This window comes from Lactuca virosa, chromosome 9 (assembly GCF_052849685.1).
Source record: "Lactuca virosa cultivar CGN04683 chromosome 9, Lactuca_virosa_CGN04683_v6, whole genome shotgun sequence".
NCBI classification, from domain to species: domain Eukaryota; kingdom Viridiplantae; phylum Streptophyta; class Magnoliopsida; order Asterales; family Asteraceae; genus Lactuca; species Lactuca virosa.
This window is the reverse complement of record NC_136434.1, coordinates 51,591,936-51,615,846: the sequence shown is the minus strand read 5'-3', so window position 1 is coordinate 51,615,846 and position 23,911 is coordinate 51,591,936. Positions and strand designations below refer to the sequence as shown.

The 23,911-nt window shown below is 42.4% G+C and overlaps 1 pseudogene; it reads right to left on the bottom strand.

Moving 5' to 3' along the window:
- Positions 1-22,041: 22,041 nt before the first annotated feature.
- On the bottom strand, positions 22,042-22,341 carry LOC145140751 (glutaredoxin-C11 pseudogene; annotated as a pseudogene).
- Between the last annotated feature and the right edge of the window lie 1,570 nt (positions 22,342-23,911).

Here is a 23,911-nt window from a genome sequence, read left to right as displayed (position 1 = left end):
AAATTCCCAATCTTAGTTACTTAGGAAAATGTGAATAAGGTGCTAATCCATGAAATTACACTTTGCACTTTGTTTAAGCTGTTAGTGGAGCGTGTGTGGTTAACCGACACACTAACCTGGACTTAACAAGGTAGGCAAAGGGTAACTTAATGTTTATCATAGTATCGTTGGAGCGTGTGTGGTTAACCGGCACATCGATTGAGGGGTAAATATTAAGGGTACCAAGTATATTTGCATGGTTACTTCACACCTTGTTTTGTGATCCTCGGCATCCCAGTCACAAAACCTGAAGGGCACACTCGAGATTGAAACATGCCATTGAAAAGTTCAATGAATCTCAAAAGAATCTAGGAGTTTCAAAACCAATTAAAACCTAATAATACATTTCGTTTATCTTGGTGGAAATTGGTGAATCGTCATTCACCTACCTTCAAATATTTTATAGCTTGGATTACGGTATCCCTCTTCCAAGTTATAAAATAGTTTGTTGGGTCCTAGCCTTAATATATCATATTGGGTGTTATATTAAGGACTTAAATCAACTTTACGTGAATTTCTCCCATTGTTGATGTCTGGTTTAGACAACAATGATCTTCCCAAACCAAGCTTTCCTAATGAATATGACTTCCCAAGTTTGGCTCATGGAAGTCATACTTCTCTTCCTCCACCTCCTCCAATTATTCTCCCTAACCCACAAGTTCAAGGTCACTCAAGCCCTAATGGCAAGCAAGGTCTATGTGTGATCACATCTTAGAGATGAAGTCACATATTGACAAGCCGGGAGAGTTGGGTGTCAAAGTCTTGAGAAAGTTGGATGTTCAATCACTTTCTAAGTCACATAGTGAGTTCCTTTGGGACTACTATGAAACAGACTATGACATGAACCTTAATGATCATATCTATTTGCTTGGTGCTGCTGAATCAGCAATGATTTGGAACGATAGTAAAGCAAATTTGATTAGAAGATCAACTTCCCAAAAACTTTATGGACAGTGACAATGGTGACACTGGAAATCCAGAAAAAGCATTCTCTTCCCAATGGAAAGGGATTGGCCATAGTCAACCCGGTTGACCAAATGGTAAAGAGAAAGGCTAAGTCTGAGATAGTCCTATTACCAAAGGGTCCATATGTTTATTTTGCCAAAGGAAGGGGCGTTGATTGCAAAGCTGCCAAATTTACCTAAGGATGTTAAAGTCAATAAGTTTGACTCTACATCAGGTAGAGCCCATTATCTAACTCTGTTAAGTTCTATTCTGAGATCCTCATTACATGATGTGACTGGGTCACATGTTGATGTTTTAAGAATCAAAGAATAGAGAGAAATCTTAAAGGAAGTATATGCTGATTCTGATCGCGAAGGTGGATTTCGATCGCATCAGAATTTTGAGCAGTTGCTTAAGAAGTTATGATATATTGCTAAGGAATAGATAACAACAATTTTCCATGTGGATTGTAAGGATAAATTTTTCCGCAAAGTTTTAAAATAAAAGAAAATTGTTTAATTTTATTTATTTGAAGTATCCTTACAATGGCATTTGTGGAAAATTGTTGCTTATATGATTCCATTGACAGCAATATTGGAAAATGGATTTGATTCTTTCATTTGTGGTAGTGTCTAAATTTACCAAATCAGGAAAGTTCCTCATCACCCAAGTTTCAATTGGACCGAAACTTGGAATCATGCAAGTTGAATAGTATGATGAATGAAAACTTTCAAGCATTGGAAAATCAAGACTAATTACTTGTTCACATGGATGTGTGAGTCAGGTGAAGAACTAAAGGGATCGAGTACACATTCTTGTGCACTGGTCATGTCCACCACAAAGCTCGTTAAGACTATTTGATTTACTAAAGTTTAGTAAATATGGTTATACTTACAAGTTTAAGTATAATTCTGAGACATTGGAAAAGTCTCAATGTATGACAGAGCGAATGAGAAGAATCAAATTTGGCAGAAAGATAAAAGTATCTCAAATCTGAAAAGATGGGAGAGCACTTTAAGTATCATGTTTGTGATAATCTTAATGATTTAGAAATCATATCACAATTAGTCCTCTAAAGGTCATCTTAGTGCATTCTTATGACTAAGAAGAGGAGTCATGAATTGTTGAAATGGTTAGATCAGGAAGATGAGTCATACTTCGTTCCAAAACAATTCTTAGAGTCATACTCCAAGATTGTAACTTGAGTGACATATCTTAAAGAAAGGTTTAAAACACTTGTCAAATGTAAGAGTAAAAGTGTCCTACTCTTATACATTTGAAATTGGTAAGTTGTGATGTTTTGGATAAAACAAAGACCAACTAAGGCCAATTGTGTGAAGTGTTTGTCTTGATAAAGAATCCGCACTATCTCTTGAATATTTGGCAAGATAGTCTTATATGTCAAGAGGACAGTGGGAGTCTTAAAGATCCTAAAAGGAATTTCAAGAACTAATCAAGAATAAAACCTGAGGTTCTTCACTAGCACACGACTTGAGGTTTATAACCTATCGTGTTGACATATTCTGTGCCCATTCCAGTTAAAGTTGGCTTTGCATAGGAGTTCTGAAAGTTCTCAATTGGTTGCATAACAACTTGGAAGCAATGGCAGGCCCTGTACTGCCAGGCGGCAAGAAGTTAAGATTGCATAAGTTCAGTCCATATGAGTTTGGATTTGTCATTATCCTTGTCTTGTGACTATGGTTTTGACGATTCACATGGATAAGAACACATACACCATAAAATCTAAGGGTCATAAGGTTTCTCTCCGATTCATGAAAATGATGGTGAGGAAACACTTCCACCAAGTAGATTTGAAGCAGATGGCAAAAGGTCTAAACAATTGAGACTATGATTACGACATCCCTTTTCATAGTTCTGAAATTGTTTAGACACACATGCTTGCTATCTAAGGAAAGGTGTATGATTTTGATAAAGTTTTATCAAAGCATCTCGTATCAGAAATCTGAACTTTGGTAAGAAAGTCAATAAAGTATTGATTTCTAGAAGTCCAGCTGATTTCTGAGTACATGTCAAAGCTAGTGGGAGCATAAGTGTTATGCTAATAATCATGATGTTAGTGGGAGCATGATAATTATTGTTAGTGTTGCAAGTTAGCAATGTTAATTATAGAAAACAAAAGTTTCAATTCGTGAGGCTGCAGGGATTGAAAAAGTTGTTTTGCTATAATTAAGGGAGAGGATATACTTCATTTCAGTTCTAAAGGCTTAGATTGAGACCTTAATCATCCTTAGTCAAGAATATATATATATATATATATATATATATATATATATATATATGAATTTCATGTTGGATTGGTTCAACTTAAGGAAATTCTATATATTGCGTTCTTAAAATTCGATTATGATTACGGCATCCCTCTTCATAGTCAAATTTTGAAAAACATGGCAAATAAAAATATTGTAGCAAAAGACTGGTCTAGAATCATGTCTTTATGTGAGACATCATGAATCGTGTACCATTTGCTTTGGGTACAGGATCGATTGCATGTGCTATAATATTTGTCATTTCTAAATTTTTCCAAATGCCCAGAGGCATTAAGAAGGGAAAAGGTCTAGAATTGGATATGACTAAAATGATTAAGCAATTGTCGAGGACAATTTGAGGTTTACCAAAGATTGGTTGCTCAGGGACAGTTGGAAGTATAGTGCTAATTTTGGAAGGACCATATTGACATATTCTGAAAAGAGGCATCTCTTATTCAGAAGTGATAGTCAAAATGAGAATATGGAGTTATCTCCATAGGTGGAAGTTATCTGTGTAAGATTAGAAAACTTAATGCAAGAAGCATGTCCAAAGCAATGTACTTTGAATATGAGACTTAGTTTCCATGGAGTTGATCTCCATTGGAATACCTTATAATGACTGTTGACAAGTCTTTGTGACTTTGTACATATTCATTACAGGAGGGTCAGTGCATATAAGTTTAAAATCTAAACAGATTTCGATAAATGATAGGAATTTGAAATTCTCACATTTTTCGATAAGGATTTGGGAGTGTGAAATTAGAATCATTGAAATTATGTTCAATTGGTTTATTTCACAAAGTAAGGATCATAGACAAACATAGAGTGCATACTTGGTGTATGGCAAAGCTATTGTTTAAGAAAAACATAGTGTACATGCTTGGAGCATGGGACAACTAGTGTTTTTAATTCAAGTATAAAGTTGATAAAACCGAAACAATGAATAATGAGTAATCATTATGGTGATAAATAAAGTGTTTATTTATATTCATAGGGTTTGATACCATATTTGATTCATTTATTCTTGTGTTTCACTTTGCATGTTTTGACTTCCAGAATAACTAAGTCGCTCTTCCTGAATGATTAAGTTATTCAAACCATCCACAGTCGGTCATATGTTGGAAGTAGATATGAATCAAGACTATCATGGGTTGGTTTGTAGAGGTCCAAATTGGTGGACAAAGTGGTGCTACAACACTCATGAGTGCTCATAAGTTCTGAGTATTGGATTCAACCCACGCTCATTTGAATCACTTCATGGATTTTATCACGAGTGATCATGAGACGATAATATCTTATATTCTTAAAAACCTAGAGATATGAGTTGTTACTATGAGTTGGTTATACATTGATTGCACGAAAACGCATTGGTAACTCGATGTTATAAAACGTGCCTTTGTGTATAATTCAACAAGTATTAGAACAAGCCATATGAGTCGAAGTTTATCCATTCCTTTTACCATCGGGATAAAAGCGATATCTGTGGGCCCCTCGATGATTTAGCGATGACACATGTGAGTGCTTGGCCAAGCCAGGACTGATTTGATTTGTTCAATCAGTCAGTCATCATAAATCGAAAATCGGGAAACAAAAAATGGACAGAGAGAATGATTATAATCCATGTCTCAGTCCATATGATATCTAGAATGGAGGAATATATGATCCCTTATCTAATGGACAAGTCATTGACAAGGTCAGAGTTCGACAGCGGCTTTAAGAGCTACGATTGCCAGTTAGGTTTTGAAGTCATACTCAATAATAGTTTTAGACTTATCCAAGTGGGAGACTGTTGGATTAATGTCTAAGTCCATAACTATATTTGATATGTACTTGACCCGACCCGTCATGGTCCATTTGGGTTGCACTTCACCGGCACAATTTATATGGATAGTCTTTTGAGAATAGTATATTTATGATTTATATTAATATATTATAAGTTCTAATATATTAATATGGAATCATATTATTTAATTAGTATTGATCAAGAATTAATTTAGAATTAATTAAGTGATCAAAAAGAACTAATTAAATATGGACTCTTATATATATGGAATGGGCCAAGTTCATTTAGGTTGGGCTAAGCTTTCATGGATGGTCCATGGAGCTTTTAACCCATGGATCCTATGTAAATGAAAGGTCATGGGTATTAGGGTTTACATGGATGTAACCCTAATCCTCCATAATATATAAAGGGGTCCTTGGCTCACAAAATTGGCACAAGTGTGTGAAAATAAGAGTGGGCCGATTTTAGTGTGCATACCTATTCTCTCAAGTTCTTCCAAGGTGTTTTGGTGATTTGTGATTCCATTTGAGGCTTCCACACTATTGGGGCTAAGCTCTTAAAGCGTGAAGACATCAAGCTACATCAAAAGGTATGTCATCTAACTAGAACTTTGTAGTATAGGTGCTTCATAATATGCTAGTTAGGATGAAACCTTGGAATAGTTAATATTTGCATGTATAATAGAGAAAACATAGATCCAAGGTTTATAGGGTTGCATGTACACCATAGGAGTGTTAGAATGCTCAAACCCACCAGGGTTTTGGCCACGTGTTAAGTGACCAACTCGCCGAGTCGGCGGCTGGACTCGACGAGTTGGTGCTGGGAAGAGAAAACCCTAATTTAGGGTTTGCACCCTATTTAAAGGACCTTAAGTCCTTACCTCAGCCCCCTTATCACCCCTTGACGTCCAGAAGCAGCCCTAACCGATCCAAACCCCCATTTTGAGTGTGTGAAGGAGGGAAAGTGTGTTTTGAAGCATTTGCAAGAAGAAGGCTTGGAGTTTAAGAAGATTTGATCATAGAGGAGCTGGTGGATTTGATCTCTCTGCTCAGTGGCATCAGTCTGAAGGTAACAAGTTGTTACCTTGACCTTGTTATTTCTAGATCTCTTCATGTTAAAGATTAGGGCTTTTATAGCATGGGTGATATTCATTTTCGGGTATGGGCTAGGATCTAAAGTTGCAACTTCAGATCTGAGCTCATCTTGGACTCTAAAGCCATAAAGTCTCCAGCTTTAGCAAGCATGAACCCTCCATGTTGAGATAAACCCCATTGTAAGCTTGAGATTGACATTCTAAGCCTTTAGAGCCTTGCATGCACGTAAGGGTTGCAACTTTTGGTAATAAACATGCCTTAGGAGCCTAGATCTGCAATATGGAGCCTTTGCATGACTTAAAAAGCATCTGTATTGTTAAAGGATTGAAGGGACTCGGCGAGTCGCAAGGTCGACTCGGCGAGTCATATGAAGATAGTCATGTACTCGACGAGTTGGATGAACAACTCGGCGAGTCCGATGAAGATGGCCTTGGGCTCGGCGAGTCAGATGTATGAATCGGCGAGTCGGCTAGGGTTTTTCCCCAACCCTTTGATACGCGTGAACTCGGCGAGTTGCGAAGAAACTCGAAGAGTCAACCAAGGATTTCACGACACCTCGAGTTCAGGAAGGACTCGACGAGTCGGTGAACTGCACTCGACGAGTCGAGTCAACATGGACTGTTGACTTTGACTGTGGACTTTGACTTTGACCAAGGGTTGACCAGTTGACTTCTGAGGGTATTTTCGTAAATTGAATATTGATAGCAAAAGACATTGGTGAATATAGGTGTGGGAGTTGGAGCTACTTTTGGAAGATTTTGACACTACCTTCCGAGCTACTTGCGAGGTGAGTTATCCTCACTATACTCAAGGGTCTAAGGCACCAAGGCCGGCCCTTTGGATTGTTACGAGGTTATGTTATGCTAGTATGATCTGTTGGATCGGTATCCTAGAGGGTAGGATAATATTATATGATATGTGGTATGATCTGTTAGATCGGCATCCTGGTAGATAGGATGGTGTTATGTGCTATGTGGTATGATCCGTTAGATCAAGTATTGTCAATAGACTGTTGTGTGATTAATTGTTATATGTGCACATGTTTGTTTGGCGGTTGAGGCTTATCTGCTTTGTGCGAAAGCCAATAGACTTGGGCATTTCAACCTGTTGGTTGTGGGCCATGAGTATTCCATCCCGAGGATGACTGGACTCATAGTATGTGGGCATTCCAACCTGTTGGTTGTGGGCCTGGGGTATTCCATCCCGAGGATGATTGGACCCATAGTATGTTGGCATTCCAACCGGATGGTTGAGGGCCTGGGGTATTCTAACCTGATGGTTGACTGGACCCATAGTATGTTGTTCATGATTATATGTGTATTGTTGTGGGTATGGGTATTTTGGGGGAACTCACTAAGCTCGCGGGCTTACAGTTTCAGTTTATTGTTTCAGGTACATCAGGGGATCGCGGCAAGGCGAAGGCGTGATCGTACAGCTCCTCATGTTTTATTTATGTTTCTGGGAAAACTATGATATTATACATTTTGAAAACAAAGTTGTAATGATTTTTAATGGTTTGAAATGTTTTTAAAAGTTTTAAATCGGCTTGAAATTTTAGGTGTTACAATACTCAATACCAGAATATGGATCTATCAGATCACTACAACATAACAACATACTCGACACCTAAATACAGATCTAACAGATCACCACAACGTATCAGTATACTCGATACCAGAATACAGATCTAACCGATCACTACAGCACAATGACATACTAAGTGGAAACAACCCAAGAAATGCATGACCGTAGATAATTAGAGGTGAGATAGACACCTAGAAAGATGATCCTACCCTAGAACCACAACCTAACAAGGAACAGGTAAGAGAGCCTAGATCAAGAGTCCTCAGTCTATCGTACGTGACTCTATATAGTCCTTAAGGCATCCCTTTAAAAATAGATAATCGAAAACTAGTGGGCCGACATTGGTGCCTTCGACCCACGGTACAATGTGGCGAAACTCACCTGAAATGAAAAAACCCGAGAATATCGCTATCTGTTCCCTGCTACACGACTTGCTCCCGCGGATCGACTAACATCCGAACCATATGAAACTTCACCAAACACCCACACCAAAAGATGGTGAGATTCTGGATCTAAAGAGCTTCACTCCTCCAAGGTGGTCTCCACTCCTTTCCTTATTCTTAAAAGGCACAAAACACCCACACTCAAGCTTAGAAATGGTTCACAAGATGGATTAGGGTTGCAAGAACGTTCCAAGAGGATGGAGGCTGATGAGGCGAGGGGAAATAAGGCTATAATGGGGTATAAATATGAGTCAAACCCTAAAAATTAGGGTTTGCATAACTGGAACGTATGCCCTGCATACAAATGTACTCAGCGTACACACGTACGCATGGCATACTCCTTCAGAACCAAAAACTACGAAAACGCCACAAGGGCACTTATTGCGCTCTTTCTTATACTTGTCCATATTGCTATATAAATAAATCATAGGGTCAAATTTAAAAGTACCTCATCATCGAGATGTTACATCTTATGAGTACAAAATGTCCAAGTCTTCAAGATGAGTTCCATAGCAGTTAACCACTTCGATATTTCCACATATTGGTAAGCAATCCTACACACACGTAACATGATTGCCTTACAATTTCTATCCCATGGGAGTCTGTTCCTTTTTCTCCCTCTTTACTTTTATGTTTTGCATCGCATGAAATGAGGGTATTGCATCAAATAAGTGTGGGGTAGGGGGTTTATTGCATTAGGAAAATTTGATTTTTGAAAAATTTTGCAGTATCATAAAATTGCTAGTTTTTACAATATGCATTCATATGAACTTGAAATAAAAGTTTAATTTAGGAAAATATAGCTAATTAAATTTTTTTGCTAGTATTGTGTGGGATGATCCGATGAGATCAAAAATGTTTACCTGAGCCAACACATGTTATAGTGTATTTTTGGCTTCCCATTAGTAGTGAAAAGTCAGGAGATATGAAAGATAATCTGATAGTTTATATGATGTAATAAGTTTTGCAGTGTGTACCTGAAATCCATCCTGGAGAGCTTATGTAGTCATTGCACTTAGACTAATAACTCTAACCAATAAAGGTTGAAGTTAAGCTCCTTGCTTAAGCATGTAGGATTGGAGTAAAAAAAGTGAGATAAAAAAAAGAATTACAAAACAAATTGAAAGAATTTTGGAACTGTCAAAGTATGAAAATCAAAAGATCAAAAATTCTGAAGAATCAAAAGTTGAAGATACAAAAAACCAAACAAGAAGGTGGTGAATTCAAAGAAATTGAAAAGCAAATATCAAAGAAGAGATGAATTCTAAAGAGCTCCATTATGGTATCAAAGTTGTAATTCTTTTTAGAATTTATGTATGCTTGGTAGTTTAACCAAAAATACCTTGAGGTTAAGAAAGATTTATGGGGATGGATTCGCAGGGTTGCAAAAATGAATGTCGTATAAGCTAAGGGGTGAAGGTTTATAAGGATTGTGAGTATTTAGTGTAACATTCCAAAATAAGAGCCAAAAAAAAAATTCATTTTTGAAACATATTCTTAGCAAAACATTAGAAATAAAACATTCACTGATCATATCATTTCATAAAAAATGTCGCGTGTCCGGAAACCATTTTATAAAAACATAATAATGTCAGAGTGCAAATCCCAGAATAACCCATGATGCGGAAATCAATGTGTGTGTATGATGTGCCGCTACCGCGCCAGCTCCTTCCCCTTCGACGAAGAGGTACCTGAAAACAAAACTATAAACTGTAAGCACAAAGCTTAGTGAGTTCCCCCATCATACCACATACCATACAGTTACATAACATACATATATTGTCCGGCATATCTGGGTGCCCGACCTACCCCTTCGGTCCTCCCGACCGGATACTGTCTAGCATATCTGGGAGCTGGCCTCCCCTTCGGTCGTCTCGACCGGGTACTGACTAGCATATCTGGGTGCTGGTCTCCCCTTCGGTCCTCTCGACCGGGTACTGGGGACTATTTCACCCCCTTACTACTACCACATAACACATTTATCACATAATCTATCTAGCATGTCTGGGCACGACCGCCCCTTCGACCCTATCGGTCGGTAATCTGGGGACTATCTCCCCCTACTGTCACTAGTACATAGCATCATATCATTTTAGCACATAACATATCACAGGTAGTAACAACCCTAGATGAATATCACAGAGACAATCATCTATCATGCAACTCCTACTGGTGGGCCGACATTGTGGCCGTAGACCCACCGCTACTAGAAGGTAACTCACCTCAAAGTGGCTGCTGATCTGCGTGGGAACTGACTGACTTCTGCTGCTGCTGCTCCGGAAATCCTCCGGCTATAATTCCCACAAAAACACTCAGTCAAATACTGCTAACCGACCTCAGGGTAAAATGACCATTTACCCCTAACTAAACCAAGAGTCAAAATCAAAGTCAACTTCCAGTTGACCCGACTCGCCGAGTTGGCTTGCCAACTCGCCGAGTCCCTATCCACTCGATTGACCATAATCTCGTCTCTACTCGTCGAGTTAGGCATTGACTCGACGAGTTTCCTTCTAAACCGATGACCACTAGTCCTTCATCCTACTCGCCGAGTTGTATGAACAACTCGTCGAGTTCATCTTCAACCGAAGAACATTCTATGCTGAGACTCGCCGAGTCGTATGAACAACTCGCCGAGTCTGTTCTTGAGGCTCGCCGAGTCAGGGCATTGACTCGCCGAGTTCCTCCATGAGTGAGTCTGGCTTCCGACTCACTAAGTCACCCCCCCCATGACTCACGACTCCACTCAGCAACACGAAAAGGGGAAAACTCGAGGACTCGCGACTCGACTCGCCGAGTCTGATGAACGACTCGCCGAGTCGGCCACATGCCACTATTATATACTCGATTTTGCTTGGATCCAGCTCATTCTATACGTAGATCTAGGTTCCTAGGGCTTGATTAACACGTAAAGTTTCCAACTTTACGTGTAAATAAACACCAATGAAGGTTTTAGGGCTCAAAATGCACTAAAAGAGTAGATCTAGGGCTTTCATGCAATATGGCTTCATAAAGGCAGTGGATCCGAGCTTTTGGAGCTCAATCATGCCTAGATCTAAAGGTTAATCAGCTTATCACAGACCCTATTTCATACCCAAGCTTGGAAATGGCTCAAGAAGGACTTTAATGGAGCTCTAAGGGACTATAAGCATGAAAACAGAGGGAAACTGAGTGATACCTCAAGGAAATCTCTGAAATAACACCAAGATGCCTGGCCTCCTTCCTCTCCTCTTGATCTACTCTCCTTTCTCTCTCAAAGTCTTCAAGAAATCACACCAAGCACTTCAATTTCACAAGGAACGATGTTAGAACGATATAGGGGGCTCTGAGGGTGAATGGGGGCGAGCTTGGGGCGCATAAGGTTGGTTTAAATAGGGTGCAAACCCTCGGAATTAGGGTTTCACCTGACAGCGGGGACTCGCCGAGTCCAGAATATGGACTCGCCGAGTCGCCAACTTAAACGTGTTCCATGTCCCGGCTCTACTCGGCGAGTCGGGCCTACAACTCGCCGAGTCCAAGGCTAAAAATGCAAAATACTTAGATAAATTTACATACCAGGAACCAGGTGCTACAAATCTCCCCCACTTATTTTAGACTTCGTCCTCGAAGTCTGCTGCTCGGTCCTGAACAGCTCGGGGTAATGCTCCATCATTTCTTCCACCGGCTCCCAAGTCCACTCTGAACCCTTTCGGTGCTGCCATTGCACCTTCACTAATTCCACCCTCTTGTTCCTCAGATCCTTCGACTTCCGGTCGAGGATTGCGACTGGGCGCTCAATGTAATTCAGGTTGTCGTCAACCTGGATATCCTCTAACGGCACCACCGCTGAATCATCCACTAGGCACTTTTGCAGCTGGGAGACATGGAAGGTGTTGTGGATCTGACTGAGCTCGGCTGGCAGATCCAGCCTATATGCCACCTTGCCCACCCGGGCCAGAACCCTGAAGGGTCCAATGTACCTGGGGCCCAATTTGCCCCGTTTCCTGAATCGGATGACACCCTTCCATGGTGACACCTTCAGGAGGACCATATCCCCGACCTGGAACTCCAGATCTGATCGGCGCTTGTCAGCATAACTTTTCTGCCGACTCTGTGCAGTCTGAAGCCTGCTCCGAACCTGCTGGATCCTCTTGGTCGTCTTGAGCACCACTTCGGTGCTCCCCATGACCCTCTGGCCTACCTCACCCCAGCATATCGGGGTCCTGCACCTCCTCCCGTACAACATCTCGAAGGGAGGTCGGTCGATACTCGCGTGGTAGCTGTTGTTGTACGAAAACTCAGCTAGAGGAAGATAGGTATCCCAGCTACCACCGAAGTCTAGTACGCACGCCCGCAACATATCCTCCAGAGTCTGGATGGTCCGCTCACTCTGACCATCGGTCTGCGGGTGAAAAGCGGTGCTAAAATGTAGACGAGTACCCAGCTCGTCATGGAACTTCTTCCAAAACCTGGAAGTAAACCGTACATCTCTGTCTGAAATCACGGAGACTGGCACTCCGTGCCGCGCCACCACCTCTCGGATGTAGATTTTGGCCAACTTCTCTGCCGAGATACTCTCCTGGATCGGTATGAAGTGAGCGCTCTTGGTCAACCGATCCACGATGACCCATATAGAATCCACTCCCCGTGTGGTCCTGGGAAGCTTGGTGATAAAATCCATCGTGATGTCTTCCCATTTCCACAGCGGGATATCCAACGGCTGCATCTTGTCGTGTGGCCTCTGGTGCTCGGCCTTGACCTTCCTGCAGGTCAAGCACCGCTCAACGTACCATGCTACATCCCGCTTCATGCAGGGCCACCAATAGTCTAGACGAAGATCTTTATACATCTTCGTTGCCCCGGGATGAATGGAGAATCGGGATTTGTGCGCCTCCTCCATCAGAACCTGACGCACACCCCCGTGATACGGTACCCACACCCTGCAGTGTAGTGTCAATAACCCTCGACTATCACAGTCGAAGGAGGAAACCTGTCCCACAATCCGCTCGCTCTTCCGATGTTCCTCCTTCATAGCCTCCTGCTGAGCCTCCCGGATCCGCTCCAAAAGCGGAGTCACCACTGTCATCCTCAAACAGTTATTCCTGATCGGTGCCGCCTTGCGGCTAAGCGCATCAGCCACCACGTTGGCCTTTCCCGGATGGTAAAGGATCTCGCAGTCGTAATCCTTTACCACGTCCAACTACCGACGCTGCCTCATGTTCAGATTCGGCTGATCCATGAGGTACCTCAAGCTCTTGTGGTCCGTGTAAATCGTACATCGAACCCCATAGAGGTAATGTCGCCACATCTTGAGGGCGAACACAATAGCCCCCAACTCCAAATCATGCGTCGGGTAGTTCGCCTCGTGAGGCTTCAGCTGCCTCGACGCGTAGGCGATGACGTGCCCTTTCTGCATCAATACTGCGCCCAAACCTGAGATGGACGCATCGCAGTACACAACAAAATCCTCCATGCCCTCTGGCAGGGCTAAGATTGGCACCTTGCACAATCTCTGTCTCAGTGTCTCGAACGCTGCCTGCTGCTCAGGCCCCCAACGAAAGACCACAACCTTCCTCGTTAGCCTGGTCAGGGGTAATGCTATCTTGGAGAAATCCTGGATGAATTTCCGATAGTAGCCAACTAATCCCAGGAAACTCCGAATCTCAGATGGAGACTTCGGAACCTCCCATCTCATCACGGTCTCTACCTTGGCCGGATCTACCGAAATCCCGTTCTGGTTGACAAGGTGCCCAAGAAACTGCACCTCGCGCAACCAGAAATCACACTTGGAGAACTTGGCGTACAAGTTCTCCCTCCTCAAGGTCTCTAGAACCTCTCGCAGATGCTCCTCATGCTCCTCCTGCGTCTTGGAGTAAACCAAGATATCATCAATAAACACTATCACAGACCGGTCTAACATCGATCTGCACACGCGGTTCATGAGGTCCATGAACGCGGCAGGAGCATTGGTGAGCCCGAAAGGCATCACCACGAACTCATAGTAGCCATAACGCGTCTGAAACGCCGTCTTCTGCACATCCTCCTCCCTGACCCTCATCTGATGATACCCTAAACGCAAATCTATCTTGGAGAACCAAGATGCTCCCTGAAGCTGGTCAAAGAGGTCGTTAATCCTCGGGAGTGGGTAACGGTTCTTCACCGTTACCTTGTTCAGCTCCCTATAGTCTATACACATACGATGCGACCCATCCTTCTTCTTCACAAACAGAATCGGGGCTCCCCAGGGTGAACTGCTCGGTCGAATGAAACCCTTGTCTAACAACTCCTGAAGCTGTGTAGACAACTCCTGCATCTCAGGAGGAGCCAACCGATACGGTGCCTTGGCTATCGGAGCCGCACCAGGGACTAGGTCGATCCTGAACTCCACCTGTCGCTCCGGAGGTATCCCTGGCAACTCCTCGGGGAATACATCCGCGACTTCTCGTACTACGGGCACTTCGCCCACCGTCGCCCTACCCGCCTCCCGGGTATCCATAACATACGCGACATAACCTGCGCAACCCTGCTGAAGGTAACGCCTAGCTCTCGCTGCTGAACATAAGGCTGGTCCTCGCTGTGGCCTCTCGCCCTGAATCACCAGCTCTCCCCCACTTGGGGTCCTGATCCGCACCAACTGTTGCGCGCAGTCGATCACTGCCCCATTAGGGCTGAGCCAATCCATGCCTATAATCACCTTGTTCCCACGCAATGGAATGGGAACCAAGTCCACCAAGTAGCGCTCCTCAAATAACCTCAGCACACAATCTCGGAAGACCTCAGATGCTCGCACTGATCGGTCGTCCGCAATCTCGACCTCTAGAGGGCAATCCAACATACCCGAAGACTCAGAAAACTTCTTGCTAAGCGCAAGAGAAACGAATGATCGGGTAGCACCCGAATCAAACAGTACCTGTACTGGGATACCGTTCACATGGAACGATCCTAAACAGAGCACATATCAATAACATAAACATCATAAAAATAAACCAGAGGGAAAGAATCATACCCGTCACCACATCGGGTGCAGCGCGTGCCTCCTCGGTAGTCAGCTGAAATGCCCGACTCCTCACCACTGGAGCCTCTGCCTTGCCCTGCCGGCCATCGGTAATCTGCAGGGTCGCTGGAGCTGGCGCCTTCACTGGCGCTGCTGCTGTCAACTGGGGGCAATTGGCCTTCTTGTGGCCCCTCTGGTTGCAGTGGAAACACAGCAACTCTGACGTCTGTAACACGGGTGCAGGGGTGGTACAATCCCTGCTGAAGTGCCCTAACTTGCCGCACTTGTAGCAGCCTGACGATCCCAACTTGCACGCTCCCTCGTGCGTCTTGCCGCATTTCCTGCAGCGGCCCCGCCCCTGTTGGCCTTTCGGCCCCGCATCTGGTCCCTTGGGCTTCTTCCCCGAAGCCCCCATAACATGCCCCTCTTCCGCCTTTCTCTTCCGAATGTGCTCCAGGTCTATCTCCCTCTCCCTTGCCCTGGCAACCATAGAGTCCAGGGTAGGGCAAGCTGAAAAACTGACATGCTCCCGAATGTCAGCTCGTAGCATGTCATGATAGCGGGTCCTCCTCATATCCTCATCACCCGCGTACTGGGGTACCAGTAACGCCCTCTCCTGGAACTTGGCGGTGATCTCCGCCACAGTCTCCGTCGTCTGTCTCATATCTAGGAACTCCCTGGCCAGCTGCTGAAGCTCGACAGCCGGCGCAAACTCTGCCCTGAACCTGGTCACGAAGTCCGACCAGGTCATAGCCTCGACAGCCGAGGCTCCCAACGAGTCACCAACGGATTCCCACCAATCCCTAGCTCGATCTCTCAAACATCCTGCTGCAAATCTCACCTTCGACCCCTCGGGGCAGAAGCTAGTCAACTGTGCAGACTCAATGTCTGCAATCCATCGCCCGGCAGCTATGGGGTCCTTCGCCCCGTGAAAATCCGGCGCACCACTGCCCCGGAAGTCCTTGAAGGACAGTGTGCGAGATCCCGACTGGCCAGATGCCATGTCGCTCCTGAATGCCCTGAGGCGATCCTCCATCAACTCCACTATCCCTTCCTTGATCGACCCGAAGATAATGGGGGTCGAATCAAGGATGCCTCTGGTGATCTCTGACGCGATGAACTCGCGTAGCCTCTCGTCTATTGGCTAGGAACCTGATCCCGAACCCGATCCCTCTCCTGAACTGCCAACTGCTGGCCTCGAGCGTAGTACCACCATTCTGCAATACATAACGACAACTGTCAGTGGTACTGATACATCTAAAGGGATCACGTCTACTGCAAGGTTCCTGGTCTCGCCTCATCCTTCCTTAATTCAAGTACGGATCCTCTGCTTTCAGTAGTACGGGCCCATACTACCTTCCACATCTATCCGTATTTTCCTCAAGAACTGCCTCGACTCCACCAAGTCCCTACTACTACTACTGTTGATCTCATGCTAATCTCATCCTAGGCTCGCCCTAGTAAGTCGCCAACCCACTCTCCGCCCTCAGCTGCATAAGAAGTCCCTGCTTTCTTCTCCTAACTAGCTCGCGAATACTATTACATATTACTCAGACTAGATAATTCTTCGAATGAGGGATCCTACCCTACAACGGTTGGACTCAAACAAGAGCTGCGAAATAGGGCTAGACCCAACCCCCTGAAATTATTTAGTCCTTACAATATGTAACTTAACATATTCGTTTACTAGTTAGTGAAAGACAACTAGAACTCCTAAAAGCACATAGCAAGCAGCATTCGGACATTGAGTACACATAATCAAGTATATACTACTCTGGCTATCATATCGACTGATCTGTACTAGCATACACTACTAAGCTCATACTATAAGGCATAACCTAAACAGGCTATCCTACTACTGTCTACTCGGTACTAGCATGCAATTCTCATAAAGTTGGAACACATAAAGCAGGCACATAAGGCATCATTCCTAGATCCTTAGTCCTATTCTAGCATGCTGTTCTACTGAAACTGAAACTGATAATCATAACATAAACTTGTATGGGTACTTTGGGGAAAACTTACTTGAGCTCGGCCGGTCGCGCACATCACACACCTCGTTCTTTCTCGAAACTCTTTTACTCAGTCTTTAGAAAATCATTTCCTTATAAAAATCTTTTAATCCCTCGATTTGAGTCCAGACATCCCCCGAAGGTGTGTCCGAATCCCTCAAACCAGGGCTCTGATACCAACTTGTAACATCCCAAAATACGAGCCAAAAAAAAATTCATTTTTGAAACATATTCTTAGCAAAACATTAGAAATAAAACATTCACTGATCATATCATTTCATAAAAAATGTCGCGTGTCCGGAAACCATTTTATAAAAACATAATAATGTCAGAGTGCAAATCCCAGAATAACCCATGATGCGGAAATCAATGTGTGTGTATGATGTGCCGCTACCGCGCCAGCTCCTTCCCCTTCGACGAAGAGGTACCTGAAAACAAAACTATAAACTGTAAGCACAAAGCTTAGTGAGTTCCCCCATCATACCACATACCATACAGTTACATAACATACATATATTGTCCGGCATATCTGGGTGCCCGACCTACCCCTTCGGTCCTCCCGACCGGATACTGTCTAGCATATCTGGGAGCTGGCCTCCCCTTCGGTCGTCTCGACCGGGTACTGACTAGCATATCTGGGTGCTGGTCTCCCCTTCGGTCCTCTCGACCGGGTACTGGGGACTATTTCACCCCCTTACTACTACCACATAACACATTTATCACATAATCTATCTAGCATGTCTGGGCACGACCGCCCCTTCGACCCTATCGGCCGGTAATCTGGGGACTATCTCCCCCTACTGTCACTAGTACATAGCATCATATCATTTTAGCACATAACATATCACAGGTAGTAACAACCCTAGATGAATATCACAGAGACAATCATCTATCATGCAACTCCTACTGGTGGGCCGGCATTGTGGCCGTAGACCCACCGCTACTGGAAGGTAACTCACCTCAAAGTGGCTGCTGATCTGCGTGGGAACTGACTGACTTCTGCTGCTGCTGCTCCGGAAATCCTCCGGCTATAATTCCCACAAAAACACTCAGTCAAATACTGCTAACCGACCTCAGGGTAAAATGACCATTTACCCCTAACTAAACCAAGAGTCAAAATCAAAGTCAACTTCCAGTTGACTCGACTCGCTGAGTTGGCTTGCCAACTCGCCGAGTCCCTATCCACTCGATTGACCATAATCTCGTCTCTACTCGTCGAGTTAGGCATTGACTCGACGAGTTTCCTTCTAAACCGATGACCACTAGTCCTTCATCCTACTCGCCGAGTTGTATGAACAACTCGTCGAGTTCATCTTCAACCGAAGAACATTCTATGCTGAGACTCGCCGAGTCGTATGAACAACTCGCCGAGTCTGTTCTTGAGGCTCGCCGAGTCAGGGCATTGACTCGCCGAGTTCCTCCATGAGTGAGTCTGGCTTCCGACTCACTGAGTCACCCCCCCATGACTCACGACTCCACTCAGCAACACGAAAAGGGGAAAACTCGAGGACTCGCGACTCGACTCGCCGAGTCCGATGAACGACTCGCCGAATCGGCCACATGCCACTATTATATACTCGATTTTACTTGGATCCAGCTCATTCCATACGTAGATCTAGGTTCCTAGGGCTTGATTAACACGTAAAGTTTCCAACTTTACGTGTAAATAAACACCAATGAAGGTTTTAGGGCTCAAAATGCACTAAAAGAGTAGATCTATGGCTTTCATGCAATATGGCTTCATAAAGGCAGTGGATCCGAGCTTTTGGAGCTCAATCATGCCTAGATCTAAAGGTTAATCAGCTTATCACAGACCCTAGTTCATACCCAAGCTTGGAAATGGCTCAAGAAGGACTTTAATGGAGCTCTAAGGGACTATAAGCATGAAAACAGAGGGAAACTGAGTTATACCTCAAGGAAATCTCTGAAATAACACCAAGATGCCTGGCCTCCTTCCTCTCCTCTTGATCTACTCTCCTTTCTCTCTCAAAGTCTTCAAGAAATCACACCAAGCACTTCAATTTCACAAGGAACGATGTTAGAACGATATAGGGGGCTCTGACGGTGAATGGGGGCGAGCTTGGGGCGCATAAGGTTGGTTTAAATAGGGTGCAAACCCTCGGAATTAGGGTTTCACCAGACAGCGGGGACTCGCCGAGTCCAGAATATGGACTCGCCGAGTCCAGAATATGGACTCGCCGAGTCGCCAACTTAAACGTGTTCCATGTCCCGGCTCTACTCGGCGAGTCGGGCCTACAACTCGCCGAGTCCAAGGCTAAAAATGCAAAATACTTAGATAAATTTACATACCAGGAACCAGGTGCTACATTTAGAAATGGAAATTTTTTAGGAATCATAGACACAAATACATGCATTACGATCTTTGGATAATGGTTGGGTTTTAAATAGATTGTTTTATGCAATATTGGTAAGATAAAAATTAGTTTGCTTGGGGGAAAGCAAAGATTAAGTGTGGGGTATTTTTATATGTGCATATCTATACATATATTTTACATCATATCTTAATATTTTTAGCCATTTTTATGCCTAATATAGAACAAAAGATACTTAATCTATTGTATGTTGTGTTGTAGTGGTAAAAGACATGCTCGGAGCAAAAAGGAAGCAGGAAGATGGAAGCCGGAAGCTAGGAACTTCGATCAAGGCTAAAATGAAGAAAAGACTCATTCCCACGATGTGGTGTTTTGAAGTTTCCTGTCGAATCTCGAAGACTTGCGAAATATGTGATAAACCCGAAAACCACGTCGTGGTGGACCGACTTCGAGAAAACTATAAATAGAAGACATAATCCTATGAAAACCCAACTTTTGCTGGAGCTATTGTCGTCTTTTGAAGGCTAAGATCACACTTTAGAGCTTGGAGTTGCAGAAGATCAATTATAGCTTGGATTTGATAGATTTTAGGCAAAACAACTTCCTATTACGTTTTTCTTCTTGTGTTTAATCATGAATATTAAGTTGAACTTCGTTTTTATGTATTTACCTGTTGAAATCATAGGCTAAAAACCTATTAGCTTCGTTTAGATTAGATTGCTTGACTTTTTATGGTTTGATTTATGGTTTGGATTATGCATAGTTGGTTATTTGTTACTTTAGCTTCTTAAAGAACCTATCTATGCTTATGAGAACTACTTTTTAGTTTACTTATGAGTTTAATTAAGTTTTCATGACCATCACTCTTGATTGAACTTGAATCTTATGATCTTTGTGAATTGGAAAATTATAGGACTAGTGTTTTGACCAAAACCTAGGGTTAAATAGAAAAGTAGGTAAGTAATCGTAGGAGCTAATATATGAAGACCAATCATATATTGAATTGATTTAATGAACCAAATTCATCAATCCATTATAAGTCTAATTTAACTTGAACCGAACACTAGTAAATTTGTTAGTTTATCCGTCTGATCACCATATGAATGAACTTATTTGCTAAAGGATTAGGTTAGTGAACATTAACCTGGTCATCTTAGGAATCGGTAACCAACAAAGCATTAAACCATTGCACTTCCATAAATCAACCATAATAGCAAGTATATCAAAGCTAAACGAAAGTCTCTCAATACCTAGGTTAAAATCATCTTTTGTGTTTCTTGCTTTTAGTTTTAGTTTTTGTTTCATTAGTTTATAGTTAGTTTTGTTTGGTTAGTTAAGTTTCTAGTTTTGCAAAACTAGAGAAACCCCCTTTCCTCATTTAAATAGTAATTTAGGTAATTAGTAGATAAAATTAGCTAATCATTCTGTTACTTGTGTTTGATACCTGACTATTTGTATTATTCTATTTTCAACTAGGTACACTGCCTTAGGAGTGATAATTAGTTACATTACTAGGTTAAATAATGCATAATTATTTACGCATCAGTAACCCACTCACACATCTAACATGGTTTCCCCAAGTCCATACACAGCCATATCTAAGCAAATCTTTGGATCCTACAACCCAAAAATTCTCTTCAACTCCAAGCAACCCATATCTGAGTACCACATTACCAAAAAAGTCCTAGAAGGACTCACCAATACTAGAGGGTTGTCGATCCAAGATCCAACTGATACTTGCAAATCCGAAAATAACTTTTCCAGACTTACCTATCAACCGGTTTGAAAGAACATCTTCGATCCAACGACGCCTAGAGATCCTCGAGCTTACCTTAATCCTTTCAACCTCTAATGAACCCCAAGATCACCCCGATCCAAAAACCACTAATGAATCTCGATCACAACCCGATCCGCCAACCACAAACGACTCTCGGGCTCACCCTGATTCGATAACCACTGATAAATCTCGAGCTAACCCTAATCTGTCAACCAATGATGATTCTCAGGCTCACCCCAATCCACAATCACTAATGAATCTTGGGTTCACCCTAATCTGTCAACCACTACCATAGTAAGCCAAACCGACATAAGGCATAAAACAAACTTATGAAACTTATTGTCCCTATCAGGCTTTTAGATTGTTACTCAAACCTCCAGGCCCCAATCAAACAAGAATAAACAAGGAATTTTTCATCATAATCCTCCACGTGAATCCCTAACATCCTAGAACCCTATACACTCATAAAATCTAACAAGCAACAAAAGATGTAGTTTTTTCATTCCAAAATGCTTAAATTCGCACCAATTTTATCGATTAGATTAAGTTGGATTCATCACAACACTTGGCTTGGAATTCAAAAAAGATAGTAGCAATGCACAAGGTCATAAGACAACCGATATTTTATACATAGAAAACTGAAAACAAAAATAAACTCATTTGGTGTTTGACTCTAATACAATATAGTCAACAAAGCCGACAAAAAAGAATGGCTCCTAGATTTTGTCTTCAGTATTCTAACATAACATTAAACCTAGTAAAATCACTTATTGAGAACACATGTTAGACATGTGCTAGAACCATATGGCTCGTGCTTCAATGAGCTTTTGTTTCAGGGACCCGTCAACATGAAGAGAAATAACATCTCTTGTTGAACGTATATATTTACCGCCTAAAAATACTGTAGGGATGGCCAGAGTACAACCAACCCGCCGTAGGGAACATTCCATATATGTATCATGATCAACTTCATGAATCACAGGACTTGCACCAAGATCATAAAACAGCGCTTTGATACTATTGCACATACAACACGAGCTTTTCGTGAAAATAACTACAACATTCTTGGACGCCAAATCTTTCAGCCTATCCATTTATGATTGCTAAAAATTATCAATCAAGGTAAGATCGCTAACTTGTTTAAATTTGAAGTTTATTTGCATCTTATTATAGGCTACACTAAGGGGAAATAGAGAATCTAAACGAATTGAAAACTTGTAAAAAATATAAGTTTTTTTTGTTTTGTATATTTTAATTTGTAAAAGCATGGTTTGATGATTTTCATGAAAATAGTGATTTATGTTATAAACAAGTCGACACAGGCGGAGCATATATTCTTCAGTTTAGTGTAGAAATACTATGTCAATTGTGAAAGGGGAAAATTTTGGAAACGTGTTTTGCTTGCTGATATATAATGATGTAAAGTGTAGTTATTCAGTTGTTATCAAGTAGAGTCTATGGATGAGTAGTTGACGAATAATGTTCAAGGATCGCAATAATGTTATGATGCCTCGTTTATAAGGATACATTGGCCAATTGTTATGTGTAACATCCCAAAAATTCAGATAATTTTTTTTAAATCATTCTCAAACATCCAATATTCATATCAAATCAACCAAAAGTGTATCATAGTGAAAATATCATCAGAGTACTAAATCCCAAAATCACATCATGCGAAAAACCTGGGCGGATGCGTTGCGATCATGTTGGCACCTTCTCTTTCGATTTGGAAGTACCTGAAACATAAACTAAAAACCGTAAGCACAAAGCTTACTGAGCTCCCTCAAAATACCCCATACCATACATACATAATAGTCAAAATATATCTGGGTCTATTTCACCCCCTTCGGTCTCTTTCAACAGGTACGAGGTATATTTCACTCCCTTCGGTCTCTTTCAACCGATACTGGGTTTATTTCACCCCCTTCGGTCTCTTTCAACCGATATTGGGTATACTTCATCCAATTCGGTCTCTTTTAACTGGTATCGGGTCTATTTCACCCTACAGGTAGCATACAATCATAACAAGAGTCACAAAGACAACAAGCATATACAGACATAGTAGGAAATAGTCACGAAGACAAATATCATCCTATAAACATAATTCGGTGGGCCAGCATTGGTGCCTTGACCCACAAGTATAGTGAAGAGACTCACCTCAGTATCAAGATAAACAAATCACACTCGGGATGCTGAATCGAAAATCCCCACAATAAATCACAAAAAATATAACCCTAATTAGCAATTAGGTCATTAACCCAAACCGAGACTCCAAATTCTAAATCTCGGCTCCTAGGGTAAAAAGGTTGCTTTACCCTTCTCTTATTGGGCCTATCATATCACGGTCCAAAAAAAACTAGCCCACAGTCCAAAAGACACTCAAGGCCCAATATAGGCCCAAATATATAAAAGGCCCAACTCAGAAAGACTGTGGCCCAACAAGGGCCCCAAATCCTAAAGTCCAAGGTAGCTCGAAAAGAAAAGCCCAAAATGGGTGTTCTGAGAGAGTACACCCGACGTACTCTTTCCTACACCCCGCGTACTACTGTTTCACAAAGGGAAGGTTCTAGGGCCAAGATGCAGTACGCGCAACATACTTAGACCCAACATCAATGACCAAAACTTTCTATTAAGGTCTTAATTCTTTAAGACCCAACATCCAAA